Raw genomic sequence first — 17,101 nt, forward strand, 5'->3', positions numbered from 1 at the left:
AGAACTGTGATTTTGGTGTCATATGAAAGAGTAGAATCCAGTCTTTCAAATGCCACCAAATCTGCTTTTTTAGGTGGCCCACAGCCCGAGATATGGCTGTTTGAATTGATCCTCCTTCACTGTAGCTTGAGTTTCACAATGTGTGTGAAGCAGCTTCATGCTGATAGGACAGCATCAGATGCTGAGAGTCAGCTCCACCTCAGGGGAATTGCTGCTGTTACCTCCCAGATGTCTAATAAAGGCTAAATTACATATTTAGAAAATGCTCATAATTTTGCAAATAATAAACATTTTTTTTACTACAAATCACCCTGTAGTTATCAGCAGCAAAGCACCAATTAGACTAGTTAGGAGTTAGGGACCTGATAAACTGGTAACAGAGTCCCTTTAAGAGCTCTTCAAAAGTTTTTCCCACAATGGATGTTAAGCTTACTGGTCTATAATTACTTTGTATTGAACTTACTACTTATAGAAAACTCAATGACATTCATGGGGTCTCTGTCACCAATGAAAAACCCGATAGATTTTTAATTGCCTATAAAGAATTTGATTCATCATATACTTTAGTTATGTAAACTTAAATAATAAACAAGTGAATAAACTAAAGCAACAAATAGCAAGGCACTGCTGAGATTTGAACTCAGGATCTCCTGTTTACTAGACAGGCGCTTTAACCAACTAAGCCACAGCACCAAAGCACTTTTCTTCTCACGGTGTCCTACCACACAGCTCAGTTCAGAGCAAAAGACTGATCTCATATCTTAGGCTAGCCCCTTAGGTGTAGTTGGCAGAAGTCTTAACAGTCAGGGTACATAAGTTGTGATGGCCGAGTGGTTAAGGCGTTGGATTTGAAATCCAATGGGGTCTCCCTGCACAGGTTCAAGTCCTGTTCACAACGTTCTATTTTAAGAAGAGAACTTCCAGAAACATATTAAAGTTTGTCACCTATAGAAAGAGTTATTTTAATTCCATCCTCTTTATCACTGATTAATTACATTAATAATAGTGGTTCCAGCTGTGCCCCTGGCTTACAACTCTGAAAAGCGAGCAATATTTAGAGTATAAATCACTATAACTACAGCATCCCATTTGTCCAGACTTTTATTTTCCTCTTGATAAAAACAAATCAGGTTGGTTGGACAACTTCTGTCCTTAGTAAATCTCTGCTTGCTGTCAATTATAATACTATTTTCTGTCACATACTCCTGTATATAGTCCCTTAAATGGACTCTGTCACCAGTTTATCAATTCCCAATTTCCTAACTAGCCTAATAGGCGCTATGATGCTGATAACTACAGTGTGATTTGTTGTTTTTTTTTTAAAAAAACGTTTATTTGCAAAGTTATGAGCATTTATCTATATATACTAATGTAGCTCTAATAGCCAAATAGGAGATGACTCCTTTTTACTCTGGGCAGCTAATGTTTTCTGTATGACGCTGTCCAATCAGCATACAACTTCTCCCCCTTCCCTGTCCAGCAACACAGTGTGATCGTATAGTAAACTGCGTCCATTCCCGACTGTGTATTGAACAGGTGATATCTTCGGTTCTGTCACAGCTAGAACTGTGATTTTGGTGTCATATGAAAGAGTAGAATCCAGTCTTTCAAATGCCACAAAATCTGCTGTTTTAGGTGGCCCACAGCCCGAGATATGGCTGTTTGAATTGATCCTCCTTCCCTGTAGCTTGAGTTTCACAATGTGTGTGAAGCAACTTCATGCTGATAGGACAGCATCAGATGCTGAGAGTCAGCTCCACCTCAGGGGAATTGCTGCTGTTACCTCCCAGATGTCTAATAAAGGCTAAATTACATATTTAGAAAATGCTCATAATTTTGCAAATAATAAACATTTTTTTTACTACAAATCACCCTGTAGTTATCAGCAGCAAAGCACCAATTAGACTAGTTAGGAGTTAGGGACCTGATAAACTGGTAACAGAGTCCCTTTAAGAGCTCTTCAAAAGTTTTTCCCACAATGGATGTTAAGCTTACTGGTCTATAATTACTTTGTATTGAACTTACTACTTATAGAAAACTCAATGACATTCATGGGGTCTCTGTCACCAATGAAAAACCCGATAGATTTTTAATTGCCTATAAAGAATTTGATTCATCATATACTTTAGTTATGTAAACTTAAATAATAAACAAGTGAATAAACTAAAGCAACAAATAGCAAGGCACTGCTGAGATTTGAACTCAGGATCTCCTGTTTACTAGACAGGCGCTTTAACCAACTAAGCCACAGCACCAAAGCACTTTTCTTCTCACGGTGTCCTACCACACAGCTCAGTTCAGAGCAAAAGACTGATCTCATATCTTAGGCTAGCCCCTTAGGTGTAGTTGGCAGAAGTCTTAACAGGCAGGGTACATAAGTTGTGATGGCCGAGTGGTTAAGGCGTTGGATTTGAAATCCAATGGGGTCTCCCTGCACAGGTTCAAGTCCTGTTCACAACGTTCTATTTTAAGAAGAGAACTTCCAGAAACATATTAAAGTTTGTCACCTATAGAAAGAGTTATTTTAATTCCATCCTCTTTATCACTGATTAATTACATTAATAATAGTGGTTCCAGCTGTGCCCCTGGCTTACAACTCTGAAAAGCGAGCAATATTTAGAGTATAAATCACTATAACTACAGCATCCCATTTGTCCAGACTTTTATTTTCCTCTTGATAAAAACAAATCAGGTTGGTTGGACAACTTCTGTCCTTAGTAAATCTCTGCTTGCTGTCAATTATAATACTATTTTCTGTCACATACTCCTGTATATAGTCCCTTAAATGGACTCTGTCACCAGTTTATCAATTCCCAATTTCCTAACTAGCCTAATAGGCGCTATGATGCTGATAACTACAGTGTGATTTGTTGTTTTTTTTTTTAAAAAACGTTTATTTGCAAAGTTATGAGCATTTATCTATATATACTAATGTAGCTCTAATAGCCAAATAGGAGATGACTCCTTTTTACTCTGGGCAGCTAATGTTTTCTGTATGACGCTGTCCAATCAGCATACAACTTCTCCCCCTTCCCTGTCCAGCAACACAGTGTGATCATATAGTAAACTGCGTCCATTCCCGACTGTGTTTTCAACAGGTGATATCTTCGGTTCTGTCACAGCTAGAACTGTGATTTTGGTGTCATATGAAAGAGTAGAATCCAGTCTTTCAAATGCCACAAAATCTGCTGTTTTAGGTGGCCCACAGCCCGAGATATGGCTGTTTGAATTGATCCTCCTTCACTGTAGCTTGAGTTTCACAATGTGTGTGAAGCAACTTCATGCTGATAGGACAGCATCAGATGCTGAGAGTCAGCTCCACCTCAGGGGAATTGCTGCTGTTACCTCCCAGATGTCTAATAAAGGCTAAATTACATATTTAGAAAATGCTCATAATTTTGCAAATAATAAACATTTTTTTTACTACAAATCACCCTGTAGTTATCAGCAGCAAAGCACCAATTAGACTAGTTAGGAGTTAGGGACCTGATAAACTGGTAACAGAGTCCCTTTAAGAGCTCTTCAAAAGTTTTTCCCACAATGGATGTTAAGCTTACTGGTCTATAATTACTTTGTATTGAACTTACTACTTATAGAAAACTCAATGACATTCATGGGGTCTCTGTCACCAATGAAAAACCCGATAGATTTTTAATTGCCTATAAAGAATTTGATTCATCATATACTTTAGTTATGTAAACTTAAATAATAAACAAGTGAATAAACTAAAGCAACAAATAGCAAGGCACTGCTGAGATTTGAACTCAGGATCTCCTGTTTACTAGACAGGCGCTTTAACCAACTAAGCCACAGCACCAAAGCACTTTTCTTCTCACGGTGTCCTACCACACAGCTCAGTTCAGAGCAAAAGACTGATCTCATATCTTAGGCTAGCCCCTTAGGTGTAGTTGGCAGAAGTCTTAACAGGCAGGGTACATAAGTTGTGATGGCCGAGTGGTTAAGGCGTTGGATTTGAAATCCAATGGGGTCTCCCTGCACAGGTTCAAGTCCTGTTCACAACGTTCTATTTTAAGAAGAGAACTTCCAGAAACATATTAAAGTTTGTCACCTATAGAAAGAGTTATTTTAATTCCATCCTCTTTATCACTGATTAATTACATTAATAATAGTGGTTCCAGCTGTGCCCCTGGCTTACAACTCTGAAAAGCGAGCAATATTTAGAGTATAAATCACTATAACTACAGCATCCCATTTGTCCAGACTTTTATTTTCCTCTTGATAAAAACAAATCAGGTTGGTTGGACAACTTCTGTCCTTAGTAAATCTCTGCTTGCTGTCAATTATAATACTATTTTCTGTCACATACTCCTGTATATAGTCCCTTAAATGGACTCTGTCACCAGTTTATCAATTCCCAATTTCCTAACTAGCCTAATAGGCGCTATGATGCTGATAACTACAGTGTGATTTGTTGTTTTTTTTTAAAAAAAACGTTTATTTGCAAAGTTATGAGCATTTATCTATATATACTAATGTAGCTCTAATAGCCAAATAGGAGATGACTCCTTTTTACTCTGGGCAGCTAATGTTTTCTGTATGACGCTGTCCAATCAGCATACAACTTCTCCCCCTTCCCTGTCCAGCAACACAGTGTGATCATATAGTAAACTGCGTCCATTCCCGACTGTGTTTTCAACAGGTGATATCTTCGGTTCTGTCACAGCTAGAACTGTGATTTTGGTGTCATATGAAAGAGTAGAATCCAGTCTTTCAAATGCCACAAAATCTGCTGTTTTAGGTGGCCCACAGCCCGAGATATGGCTGTTTGAATTGATCCTCCTTCACTGTAGCTTGAGTTTCACAATGTGTGTGAAGCAACTTCATGCTGATAGGACAGCATCAGATGCTGAGAGTCAGCTCCACCTCAGGGGAATTGCTGCTGTTACCTCCCAGATGTCTAATAAAGGCTAAATTACATATTTAGAAAATGCTCATAATTTTGCAAATAATAAACATTTTTTTTACTACAAATCACCCTGTAGTTATCAGCAGCAAAGCACCAATTAGACTAGTTAGGAGTTAGGGACCTGATAAACTGGTAACAGAGTCCCTTTAAGAGCTCTTCAAAAGTTTTTCCCACAATGGATGTTAAGCTTACTGGTCTATAATTACTTTGTATTGAACTTACTACTTATAGAAAACTCAATGACATTCATGGGGTCTCTGTCACCAATGAAAAACCCGATAGATTTTTAATTGCCTATAAAGAATTTGATTCATCATATACTTTAGTTATGTAAACTTAAATAATAAACAAGTGAATAAACTAAAGCAACAAATAGCAAGGCACTGCTGAGATTTGAACTCAGGATCTCCTGTTTACTAGACAGGCGCTTTAACCAACTAAGCCACAGCACCAAAGCACTTTTCTTCTCACGGTGTCCTACCACACAGCTCAGTTCAGAGCAAAAGACTGATCTCATATCTTAGGCTAGCCCCTTAGGTGTAGTTGGCAGAAGTCTTAACAGGCAGGGTACATAAGTTGTGATGGCCGAGTGGTTAAGGCGTTGGATTTGAAATCCAATGGGGTCTCCCTGCACAGGTTCAAGTCCTGTTCACAACGTTCTATTTTAAGAAGAGAACTTCCAGAAACATATTAAAGTTTGTCACCTATAGAAAGAGTTATTTTAATTCCATCCTCTTTATCACTGATTAATTACATTAATAATAGTGGTTCCAGCTGTGCCCCTGGCTTACAACTCTGAAAAGCGAGCAATATTTAGAGTATAAATCACTATAACTACAGCATCCCATTTGTCCAGACTTTTATTTTCCTCTTGATAAAAACAAATCAGGTTGGTTGGACAACTTCTGTCCTTAGTAAATCTCTGCTTGCTGTCAATTATAATACTATTTTCTGTCACATACTCCTGTATATAGTCCCTTAAATGGACTCTGTCACCAGTTTATCAATTCCCAATTTCCTAACTAGCCTAATAGGCGCTATGATGCTGATAACTACAGTGTGATTTGTTGTTTTTTTTTTAAAAAAACGTTTATTTGCAAAGTTATGAGCATTTATCTATATATACTAATGTAGCTCTAATAGCCAAATAGGAGATGACTCCTTTTTACTCTGGGCAGCTAATGTTTTCTGTATGACGCTGTCCAATCAGCATACAACTTCTCCCCCTTCCCTGTCCAGCAACACAGTGTGATCATATAGTAAACTGCGTCCATTCCCGACTGTGTTTTCAACAGGTGATATCTTCGGTTCTGTCACAGCTAGAACTGTGATTTTGGTGTCATATGAAAGAGTAGAATCCAGTCTTTCAAATGCCACAAAATCTGCTGTTTTAGGTGGCCCACAGCCCGAGATATGGCTGTTTGAATTGATCCTCCTTCCCTGTAGCTTGAGTTTCACAATGTGTGTGAAGCAACTTCATGCTGATAGGACAGCATCAGATGCTGAGAGTCAGCTCCACCTCCGGAGAATTGCTGCTGTTACCTCCCAGATGTCTAATAAAGGCTAAATTACATATTTAGAAAATGCTCATAATTTTGCAAATAATAAACATTTTTTTTACTACAAATCACCCTGTAGTTATCAGCAGCAAAGCACCAATTAGACTAGTTAGGAGTTAGGGACCTGATAAACTGGTAACAGAGTCCCTTTAAGAGCTCTTCAAAAGTTTTTCCCACAATGGATGTTAAGCTTACTGGTCTATAATTACTTTGTATTGAACTTACTACTTATAGAAAACTCAATGACATTCATGGGGTCTCTGTCACCAATGAAAAACCCGATAGATTTTTAATTGCCTATAAAGAATTTGATTCATCATATACTTTAGTTATGTAAACTTAAATAATAAACAAGTGAATAAACTAAAGCAACAAATAGCAAGGCACTGCTGAGATTTGAACTCAGGATCTCCTGTTTACTAGACAGGCGCTTTAACCAACTAAGCCACAGCACCAAAGCACTTTTCTTCTCACGGTGTCCTACCACACAGCTCAGTTCAGAGCAAAAGACTGATCTCATATCTTAGGCTAGCCCCTTAGGTGTAGTTGGCAGAAGTCTTAACAGGCAGGGTACATAAGTTGTGATGGCCGAGTGGTTAAGGCGTTGGATTTGAAATCCAATGGGGTCTCCCTGCACAGGTTCAAGTCCTGTTCACAACGTTCTATTTTAAGAAGAGAACTTCCAGAAACATATTAAAGTTTGTCACCTATAGAAAGAGTTATTTTAATTCCATCCTCTTTATCACTGATTAATTACATTAATAATAGTGGTTCCAGCTGTGCCCCTGGCTTACAACTCTGAAAAGCGAGCAATATTTAGAGTATAAATCACTATAACTACAGCATCCCATTTGTCCAGACTTTTATTTTCCTCTTGATAAAAACAAATCAGGTTGGTTGGACAACTTCTGTCCTTAGTAAATCTCTGCTTGCTGTCAATTATAATACTATTTTCTGTCACATACTCCTGTATATAGTCCCTTAAATGGACTCTGTCACCAGTTTATCAATTCCCAATTTCCTAACTAGCCTAATAGGCGCTATGATGCTGATAACTACAGTGTGATTTGTTGTTTTTTTTTTTAAAAAAACGTTTATTTGCAAAGTTATGAGCATTTATCTATATATACTAATGTAGCTCTAATAGCCAAATAGGAGATGACTCCTTTTTACTCTGGGCAGCTAATGTTTTCTGTATGACGCTGTCCAATCAGCATACAACTTCTCCCCCTTCCCTGTCCAGCAACACAGTGTGATCATATAGTAAACTGCGTCCATTCCCGACTGTGTTTTCAACAGGTGATATCTTCGGTTCTGTCACAGCTAGAACTGTGATTTTGGTGTCATATGAAAGAGTAGAATCCAGTCTTTCAAATGCCACAAAATCTGCTGTTTTAGGTGGCCCACAGCCCGAGATATGGCTGTTTGAATTGATCCTCCTTCCCTGTAGCTTGAGTTTCACAATGTGTGTGAAGCAACTTCATGCTGATAGGACAGCATCAGATGCTGAGAGTCAGCTCCACCTCCGGAGAATTGCTGCTGTTACCTCCCAGATGTCTAATAAAGGCTAAATTACATATTTAGAAAATGCTCATAATTTTGCAAATAATAAACATTTTTTTTACTACAAATCACCCTGTAGTTATCAGCAGCAAAGCACCAATTAGACTAGTTAGGAGTTAGGGACCTGATAAACTGGTAACAGAGTCCCTTTAAGAGCTCTTCAAAAGTTTTTCCCACAATGGATGTTAAGCTTACTGGTCTATAATTACTTTGTATTGAACTTACTACTTATAGAAAACTCAATGACATTCATGGGGTCTCTGTCACCAATGAAAAACCCGATAGATTTTTAATTGCCTATAAAGAATTTGATTCATCATATACTTTAGTTATGTAAACTTAAATAATAAACAAGTGAATAAACTAAAGCAACAAATAGCAAGGCACTGCTGAGATTTGAACTCAGGATCTCCTGTTTACTAGACAGGCGCTTTAACCAACTAAGCCACAGCACCAAAGCACTTTTCTTCTCACGGTGTCCTACCACACAGCTCAGTTCAGAGCAAAAGACTGATCTCATATCTTAGGCTAGCCCCTTAGGTGTAGTTGGCAGAAGTCTTAACAGGCAGGGTACATAAGTTGTGATGGCCGAGTGGTTAAGGCGTTGGATTTGAAATCCAATGGGGTCTCCCTGCACAGGTTCAAGTCCTGTTCACAACGTTCTATTTTAAGAAGAGAACTTCCAGAAACATATTAAAGTTTGTCACCTATAGAAAGAGTTATTTTAATTCCATCCTCTTTATCACTGATTAATTACATTAATAATAGTGGTTCCAGCTGTGCCCCTGGCTTACAACTCTGAAAAGCGAGCAATATTTAGAGTATAAATCACTATAACTACAGCATCCCATTTGTCCAGACTTTTATTTTCCTCTTGATAAAAACAAATCAGGTTGGTTGGACAACTTCTGTCCTTAGTAAATCTCTGCTTGCTGTCAATTATAATACTATTTTCTGTCACATACTCCTGTATATAGTCCCTTAAATGGACTCTGTCACCAGTTTATCAATTCCCAATTTCCTAACTAGCCTAATAGGCGCTATGATGCTGATAACTACAGTGTGATTTGTTGTTTTTTTTTTTAAAAAAACGTTTATTTGCAAAGTTATGAGCATTTATCTATATATACTAATGTAGCTCTAATAGCCAAATAGGAGATGACTCCTTTTTACTCTGGGCAGCTAATGTTTTCTGTATGACGCTGTCCAATCAGCATACAACTTCTCCCCCTTCCCTGTCCAGCAACACAGTGTGATCATATAGTAAACTGCGTCCATTCCCGACTGTGTTTTCAACAGGTGATATCTTCGGTTCTGTCACAGCTAGAACTGTGATTTTGGTGTCATATGAAAGAGTAGAATCCAGTCTTTCAAATGCCACAAAATCTGCTGTTTTAGGTGGCCCACAGCCCGAGATATGGCTGTTTGAATTGATCCTCCTTCCCTGTAGCTTGAGTTTCACAATGTGTGTGAAGCAACTTCATGCTGATAGGACAGCATCAGATGCTGAGAGTCAGCTCCACCTCAGGAGAATTGCTGCTGTTACCTCCCAGATGTCTAATAAAGGCTAAATTACATATTTAGAAAATTCTCATAATTTTGCAAATAATAAACATTTTTTTTACTACAAATCACCCTGTAGTTATCAGCAGCAAAGCACCAATTAGACTAGTTAGGAGTTAGGGACCTGATAAACTGGTAACAGAGTCCCTTTAAGAGCTCTTCAAAAGTTTTTCCCACAATGGATGTTAAGCTTACTGGTCTATAATTACTTTGTATTGAACTTACTACTTATAGAAAACTCAATGACATTCATGGGGTCTCTGTCACCAATGAAAAACCCGATAGATTTTTAATTGCCTATAAAGAATTTGATTCATCATATACTTTAGTTATGTAAACTTAAATAATAAACAAGTGAATAAACTAAAGCAACAAATAGCAAGGCACTGCTGAGATTTGAACTCAGGATCTCCTGTTTACTAGACAGGCACTTTAACCAACTAAGCCACAGCACCAAAGCACTTTTCTTCTCACGGTGTCCTACCACACAGCTCAGTTCAGAGCAAAAGACTGATCTCATATCTTAGGCTAGCCCCTTAGGTGTAGTTGGCAGAAGTCTTAACAGGCAGGGTACATAAGTTGTGATGGCCGAGTGGTTAAGGCGTTGGATTTGAAATCCAATGGGGTCTCCCTGCACAGGTTCAAGTCCTGTTCACAACGTTCTATTTTAAGAAGAGAACTTCCAGAAACATATTAAAGTTTGTCACCTATAGAAAGAGTTATTTTAATTCCATCCTCTTTATCACTGATTAATTACATTAATAATAGTGGTTCCAGCTGTGCCCCTGGCTTACAACTCTGAAAAGCGAGCAATATTTAGAGTATAAATCACTATAACTACAGCATCCCATTTGTCCAGACTTTTATTTTCCTCTTGATAAAAACAAATCAGGTTGGTTGGACAACTTCTGTCCTTAGTAAATCTCTGCTTGCTGTCAATTATAATACTATTTTCTGTCACATACTCCTGTATATAGTCCCTTAAATGGACTCTGTCACCAGTTTATCAATTCCCAATTTCCTAACTAGCCTAATAGGCGCTATGATGCTGATAACTACAGTGTGATTTGTTGTTTTTTTTTTTAAAAAAACGTTTATTTGCAAAGTTATGAGCATTTATCTATATATACTAATGTAGCTCTAATAGCCAAATAGGAGATGACTCCTTTTTACTCTGGGCAGCTAATGTTTTCTGTATGACGCTGTCCAATCAGCATACAACTTCTCCCCCTTCCCTGTCCAGCAACACAGTGTGATCATATAGTAAACTGCGTCCATTCCCGACTGTGTTTTCAACAGGTGATATCTTCGGTTCTGTCACAGCTAGAACTGTGATTTTGGTGTCATATGAAAGAGTAGAATCCAGTCTTTCAAATGCCACAAAATCTGCTGTTTTAGGTGGCCCACAGCCCGAGATATGGCTGTTTGAATTGATCCTCCTTCCCTGTAGCTTGAGTTTCACAATGTGTGTGAAGCAACTTCATGCTGATAGGACAGCATCAGATGCTGAGAGTCAGCTCCACCTCAGGAGAATTGCTGCTGTTACCTCCCAGATGTCTAATAAAGGCTAAATTACATATTTAGAAAATTCTCATAATTTTGCAAATAATAAACATTTTTTTTACTACAAATCACCCTGTAGTTATCAGCAGCAAAGCACCAATTAGACTAGTTAGGAGTTAGGGACCTGATAAACTGGTAACAGAGTCCCTTTAAGAGCTCTTCAAAAGTTTTTCCCACAATGGATGTTAAGCTTACTGGTCTATAATTACTTTGTATTGAACTTACTACTTATAGAAAACTCAATGACATTCATGGGGTCTCTGTCACCAATGAAAAACCCGATAGATTTTTAATTGCCTATAAAGAATTTGATTCATCATATACTTTAGTTATGTAAACTTAAATAATAAACAAGTGAATAAACTAAAGCAACAAATAGCAAGGCACTGCTGAGATTTGAACTCAGGATCTCCTGTTTACTAGACAGGCACTTTAACCAACTAAGCCACAGCACCAAAGCACTTTTCTTCTCACGGTGTCCTACCACACAGCTCAGTTCAGAGCAAAAGACTGATCTCATATCTTAGGCTAGCCCCTTAGGTGTAGTTGGCAGAAGTCTTAACAGGCAGGGTACATAAGTTGTGATGGCCGAGTGGTTAAGGCGTTGGATTTGAAATCCAATGGGGTCTCCCTGCACAGGTTCAAGTCCTGTTCACAACGTTCTATTTTAAGAAGAGAACTTCCAGAAACATATTAAAGTTTGTCACCTATAGAAAGAGTTATTTTAATTCCATCCTCTTTATCACTGATTAATTACATTAATAATAGTGGTTCCAGCTGTGCCCCTGGCTTACAACTCTGAAAAGCGAGCAATATTTAGAGTATAAATCACTATAACTACAGCATCCCATTTGTCCAGACTTTTATTTTCCTCTTGATAAAAACAAATCAGGTTGGTTGGACAACTTCTGTCCTTAGTAAATCTCTGCTTGCTGTCAATTATAATACTATTTTCTGTCACATACTCCTGTATATAGTCCCTTAAATGGACTCTGTCACCAGTTTATCAATTCCCAATTTCCTAACTAGCCTAATAGGCGCTATGATGCTGATAACTACAGTGTGATTTGTTGTTTTTTTTTTAAAAAAACGTTTATTTGCAAAGTTATGAGCATTTATCTATATATACTAATGTAGCTCTAATAGCCAAATAGGAGATGACTCCTTTTTACTCTGGGCAGCTAATGTTTTCTGTATGACGCTGTCCAATCAGCATACAACTTCTCCCCCTTCCCTGTCCAGCAACACAGTGTGATCATATAGTAAACTGCGTCCATTCCCGACTGTGTTTTCAACAGGTGATATCTTCGGTTCTGTCACAGCTAGAACTGTGATTTTGGTGTCATATGAAAGAGTAGAATCCAGTCTTTCAAATGCCACAAAATCTGCTGTTTTAGGTGGCCCACAGCCCGAGATATGGCTGTTTGAATTTATCCTCCTTCCCTGTAGCTTGAGTTTCACAATGTGTGTGAAGCAACTTCATGCTGATAGGACAGCATCAGATGCTGAGAGTCAGCTCCACCTCAGGAGAATTGCTGCTGTTACCTCCCAGATGTCTAATAAAGGCTAAATTACATATTTAGAAAATTCTCATAATTTTGCAAATAATAAAATTTTTTTTTACTACAAATCACCCTGTAGTTATCAGCAGCAAAGCACCAATTAGACTAGTTAGGAGTTAGGGACCTGATAAACTGGTAACAGAGTCCCTTTAAGAGCTCTTCAAAAGTTTTTCCCACAATGGATGTTAAGCTTACTGGTCTATAATTACTTTGTATTGAACTTACTACTTATAGAAAACTCAATGACATTCATGGGGTCTCTGTCACCAATGAAAAACCCGATAGATTTTTAATTGCCTATAAAGAATTTGATTCATCATATACTTTAGTTATGTAAACTTAAATAATAAACAAGTGAATAAACTAAAGCAACAAATAGCAAGGCACTGCTGAGATTTGAACTCAGGATCTCCTGTTTACTAGACAGGCGCTTTAACCAACTAAGCCACAGCACCAAAGAACTTTTCTTCTCACGGTGTCCTACCACACAGCTCAGTTCAGAGCAAAAGACTGATCTCATATCTTAGGCTAGCCCCTTAGGTGTAGTTGGCAGAAGTCTTAACAGGCAGGGTACATAAGTTGTGATGGCCGAGTGGTTAAGGCGTTGGATTTGAAATCCAATGGGGTCTCCCTGCACAGGTTCAAGGTTCACAACGTTCTATTTTAAGAAGAGAACTTCCAGAAACATATTAAAGTTTGTCACCTATAGAAAGAGTTATTTTAATTCCATCCTCTTTATCACTGATTAATTACATTAATAATAGTGGTTCCAGCTGTGCCCCTGGCTTACAACTCTGAAAAGCGAGCAATATTTAGAGTATAAATCACTATAACTACAGCATCCCATTTGTCCAGACTTTTATTTTCCTCTTGATAAAAACAAATCAGGTTGGTTGGACAACTTCTGTCCTTAATAAATCTCTGCTTGCTGTCAATTATAATACTATTTTCTGTCACATACTCCTGTATATAGTCCCTTAAATGGACTCTGTCACCAGTTTATCAATTCCCAATTTCCTAACTAGCCTAATAGGCGCTATGATGCTGATAACTACAGTGTGATTTTTTTTTTTTTTTAAAAAAAAAACGTTTATTTGCAAAGTTATGAGCATTTATCTATATATACTAATGTAGCTCTAATAGCCAAATAGGAGATGACTCCTTTTTACTCTGGGCAGCTAATGTTTTCTGTATGACGCTGTCCAATCAGCATACAACTTCTCCCCCTTCCCTGTCCAGCAACACAGTGTGATCATATAGTACACTGCGTCCATTCCCGACTGTGGTTTCAACAGGTGATATCTTCGGTTCTGTCACAGCTAGAACTGTGATTTTGGTGTCATATTTGAAATCCAATGGGGTCTCCCTGCACAGGTTCAAGTCCTGTTCACAACGTTCTATTTTAAGAAGAGAACTTCCAGAAACATATTAAAGTTTGTCACCTATAGAAAGAGTTATTTTAATTCCATCCTCTTTATCACTGATTAATTACATTAATAATAGTGGTTCCAGCTGTGCCCCTGGCTTACAACTCTGAAAAGCGAGCAATATTTAGAGTATAAATCACTATAACTACAGCATCCCATTTGTCCAGACTTTTATTTTCCTCTTGATAAAAACAAATCAGGTTGGTTGGACAACTTCTGTCCTTAATAAATCTCTGCTTGCTGTCAATTATAATACTATTTTCTGTCACATACTCCTGTATATAGTCCCTTAAATGGACTCTGTCACCAGTTTATCAATTCCCAATTTCCTAACTAGCCTAATAGGCGCTATGATGCTGATAACTACAGTGTGATTTTTTTTTTTTTTTTTTAAAAAAACGTTTATTTGCAAAGTTATGAGCATTTATCTATATATACTAATGTAGCTCTAATAGCCAAATAGGAGATGACTCCTTTTTACTCTGGGCAGCTAATGTTTTCTGTATGACGCTGTCCAATCAGCATACAACTTCTCCCCCTTCCCTGTCCAGCAACACAGTGTGATCATATAGTACACTGCGTCCATTCCCGACTGTGGTTTCAACAGGTGATATCTTCAGTTCTGTCACAGCTAGAACTGTGATTTTGGTGTCATATGAGAGAGTAGAATCCAGTCTTTCAAATGCCACCAAATCTGCTTTTTTTAGGTGGCCCACAGCCCGAGATATGGCTGTTTGAATTGATCCTCCTTCCCTGTAGCTTGAGTTTCACAATGTGTGTGAAGCAACTTCATGCTGATAGGACAGCATCAGATGCTGAGAGTCAGCTCCACCTCAGGAGAATTGCTGCTGTTACCTCCCAGATGTCTAATAAAGGCTAAATTACATATTTAGAAAATGCTCATAATTTTGCAAATAATAAACATTTTTTTTACTACAAATCACCCTGTAGTTATCAGCAGCAAAGCACCAATTAGACTAGTTAGAAGTTAGGGACCTGATAAACTGGTAACAGAGTCCCTTTAAGAGCTCTTCAAAAGTTTTTCCCACAATGGATGTTAAGCTTACTGGTCTATAATTACTTTGTATTGAACTTACTACTTATAGAAAACTCAATGACATTCATGGGGTCTCTGTCACCAATGAAAAACCCGATAGATTTTTAATTGCCTATAAAGAATTTGATTCATCATATACTTTAGTTATGTAAACTTAAATAATAAACAAGTGAATAAACTAAAGCAACAAATAGCAAGGCACTGCTGAGATTTGAACTCAGGATCTCCTGTTTACTAGACAGGCGCTTTAACCAACTAAGCCACAGCACCAAAACACTTTTCTTCTCACGGTGTCCTACCACACAGCTCAGTTCAGAGCAAAAGACTGATCTCATATCTTAGGCTAGCCCCTTAGGTGTAGTTGGCAGAAGTCTTAACAGGCAGGGTACATAAGTTGTGATGGCCGAGTGGTTAAGGCGTTGGATTTGAAATCCAATGGGGTCTCCCTGCACAGGTTCAAGTCCTGTTCACAACGTTCTATTTTAAGAAGAGAACTTCCAGAAACATATTAAAGTTTGTCACCTATAGAAAGAGTTATTTTAATTCCATCCTCTTTATCACTGATTAATTACATTAATAATAGTGGTTCCAGCTGTGCCCCTGGCTTACAACTCTGAAAAGCGAGCAATATTTAGAGTATAAATCACTATAACTACAGCATCCCATTTGTCCAGACTTTTATTTTCCTCTTGATAAAAACAAATCAGGTTGGTTGGACAACTTCTGTCCTTAGTAAATCTCTGCTTGCTGTCAATTATAATACTATTTTCTGTCACATACTCCTGTATATAGTCCCTTAAATGGACTCTGTCACCAGTTTATCAATTCCCAATTTCCTAACTAGCCTAATAGGCGCTATGATGCTGATAACTACAGTGTGATTTTTTTTTTTTTTTTAAAAAAAACGTTTATTTGCAAAGTTATGAGCATTTATCTATATATACTAATGTAGCTCTAATAGCCAAATAGGAGATGACTCCTTTTTACTCTGGGCAGCTAATGTTTTCTGTATGACGCTGTCCAATCAGCATACAACTTCTCCCCCTTCCCTGTCCAGCAACACAGTGTGATCATATAGTACACTGCGTCCATTCCCGACTGTGGTTTCAACAGGTGATATCTTCGGTTCTGTCACAGCTAGAACTGTGATTTTGGTGTCATATGAGAGAGTAGAATCCAGTCTTTCAAATGCCACCAAATCTGCTTTTTTTAGGTGGCCCACAGCCCGAGATATGGCTGTTTGAATTGATCCTCCTTCCCTGTAGCTTGAGTTTCACAATGTGTGTGAAGCAACTTCATGCTGATAGGACAGCATCAGATGCTGAGAGTCAGCTCCACCTCAGGAGAATTGCTGCTGTTACCTCCCAGATGTCTAATAAAGGCTAAATTACATATTTAGAAAATGCTCATAATTTTGCAAATAATAAACATTTTTTTTACTACAAATCACCCTGTAGTTATCAGCAGCAAAGCACCAATTAGACTAGTTAGGAGTTAGGGACCTGATAAACTGGTAACAGAGTCCCTTTAAGAGCTCTTCAAAAGTTTTTCCCACAATGGATGTTAAGCTTACTGGTCTATAATTACTTTGTATTGGACTTACTACTTATAGAAAACTCAATGACATTCATGGGGTCTCTGTCACCAATGAAAAACCCGATAGATATTTAATTGCCTATAAAGAATTTGATTCATCATATACTTTAGTTATGTAAACTTAAATAATAAACAAGCGAATAAACTAAAGCAACAAATAGCAAGGCACTGCTGAGATTTGAACTCAGGATCTCCTGTTTACTAGACAGGCACTTTAACCAACTAAGCCACAGCACCAAAGCACTTTTCTTCTCACGGTGTCCTACCACACAGCTCAGTTCAGA

General features: G+C 37.9%; 17 non-coding genes across 17 annotated transcripts; 9 read left to right on the forward strand and 8 right to left on the reverse strand.

The window, feature by feature from the left end:
- Window positions 1–619: 619 nt before the first annotated feature.
- Window positions 620–693, reverse strand: TRNAT-AGU (transfer RNA threonine (anticodon AGU)). Its single transcript has one exon. It is a non-coding gene; the product is annotated as a tRNA-Thr (tRNA).
- A 123-nt stretch (window positions 694–816) lies between these two features.
- TRNAS-UGA (transfer RNA serine (anticodon UGA)) lies at window positions 817–898 on the forward strand. Its single transcript has one exon. It is a non-coding gene; the product is annotated as a tRNA-Ser (tRNA).
- A 1,283-nt stretch (window positions 899–2,181) lies between these two features.
- TRNAT-AGU (transfer RNA threonine (anticodon AGU)) lies at window positions 2,182–2,255 on the reverse strand. Its single transcript has one exon. It is a non-coding gene; the product is annotated as a tRNA-Thr (tRNA).
- Window positions 2,256–2,378: 123 nt separating this feature from the next.
- On the forward strand, window positions 2,379–2,460 carry TRNAS-UGA (transfer RNA serine (anticodon UGA)). Its single transcript has one exon. It is a non-coding gene; the product is annotated as a tRNA-Ser (tRNA).
- Window positions 2,461–3,743: 1,283 nt separating this feature from the next.
- TRNAT-AGU (transfer RNA threonine (anticodon AGU)) lies at window positions 3,744–3,817 on the reverse strand. Its single transcript has one exon. It is a non-coding gene; the product is annotated as a tRNA-Thr (tRNA).
- A 123-nt stretch (window positions 3,818–3,940) lies between these two features.
- Window positions 3,941–4,022, forward strand: TRNAS-UGA (transfer RNA serine (anticodon UGA)). Its single transcript has one exon. It is a non-coding gene; the product is annotated as a tRNA-Ser (tRNA).
- A 1,283-nt stretch (window positions 4,023–5,305) lies between these two features.
- TRNAT-AGU (transfer RNA threonine (anticodon AGU)) lies at window positions 5,306–5,379 on the reverse strand. Its single transcript has one exon. It is a non-coding gene; the product is annotated as a tRNA-Thr (tRNA).
- A 123-nt stretch (window positions 5,380–5,502) lies between these two features.
- TRNAS-UGA (transfer RNA serine (anticodon UGA)) lies at window positions 5,503–5,584 on the forward strand. Its single transcript has one exon. It is a non-coding gene; the product is annotated as a tRNA-Ser (tRNA).
- Window positions 5,585–6,867: 1,283 nt separating this feature from the next.
- TRNAT-AGU (transfer RNA threonine (anticodon AGU)) lies at window positions 6,868–6,941 on the reverse strand. Its single transcript has one exon. It is a non-coding gene; the product is annotated as a tRNA-Thr (tRNA).
- A 123-nt stretch (window positions 6,942–7,064) lies between these two features.
- On the forward strand, window positions 7,065–7,146 carry TRNAS-UGA (transfer RNA serine (anticodon UGA)). The gene has a single exon. It is a non-coding gene; the product is annotated as a tRNA-Ser (tRNA).
- Window positions 7,147–8,430: 1,284 nt separating this feature from the next.
- On the reverse strand, window positions 8,431–8,504 carry TRNAT-AGU (transfer RNA threonine (anticodon AGU)). Its single transcript has one exon. It is a non-coding gene; the product is annotated as a tRNA-Thr (tRNA).
- A 123-nt stretch (window positions 8,505–8,627) lies between these two features.
- Window positions 8,628–8,709, forward strand: TRNAS-UGA (transfer RNA serine (anticodon UGA)). The gene has a single exon. It is a non-coding gene; the product is annotated as a tRNA-Ser (tRNA).
- Window positions 8,710–10,190: 1,481 nt separating this feature from the next.
- TRNAS-UGA (transfer RNA serine (anticodon UGA)) lies at window positions 10,191–10,272 on the forward strand. Its single transcript has one exon. It is a non-coding gene; the product is annotated as a tRNA-Ser (tRNA).
- Window positions 10,273–11,753: 1,481 nt separating this feature from the next.
- On the forward strand, window positions 11,754–11,835 carry TRNAS-UGA (transfer RNA serine (anticodon UGA)). The gene has a single exon. It is a non-coding gene; the product is annotated as a tRNA-Ser (tRNA).
- A 1,283-nt stretch (window positions 11,836–13,118) lies between these two features.
- Window positions 13,119–13,192, reverse strand: TRNAT-AGU (transfer RNA threonine (anticodon AGU)). The gene has a single exon. It is a non-coding gene; the product is annotated as a tRNA-Thr (tRNA).
- A 2,225-nt stretch (window positions 13,193–15,417) lies between these two features.
- TRNAT-AGU (transfer RNA threonine (anticodon AGU)) lies at window positions 15,418–15,491 on the reverse strand. The gene has a single exon. It is a non-coding gene; the product is annotated as a tRNA-Thr (tRNA).
- A 123-nt stretch (window positions 15,492–15,614) lies between these two features.
- TRNAS-UGA (transfer RNA serine (anticodon UGA)) lies at window positions 15,615–15,696 on the forward strand. The gene has a single exon. It is a non-coding gene; the product is annotated as a tRNA-Ser (tRNA).
- Window positions 15,697–17,101: the final 1,405 nt, after the last annotated feature.

This window comes from Rhinoderma darwinii (assembly GCF_050947455.1).
Source record: "Rhinoderma darwinii isolate aRhiDar2 chromosome 3 unlocalized genomic scaffold, aRhiDar2.hap1 SUPER_3_unloc_15, whole genome shotgun sequence".
Classification (NCBI taxonomy): Eukaryota; Metazoa; Chordata; class Amphibia; order Anura; family Rhinodermatidae; genus Rhinoderma; species Rhinoderma darwinii.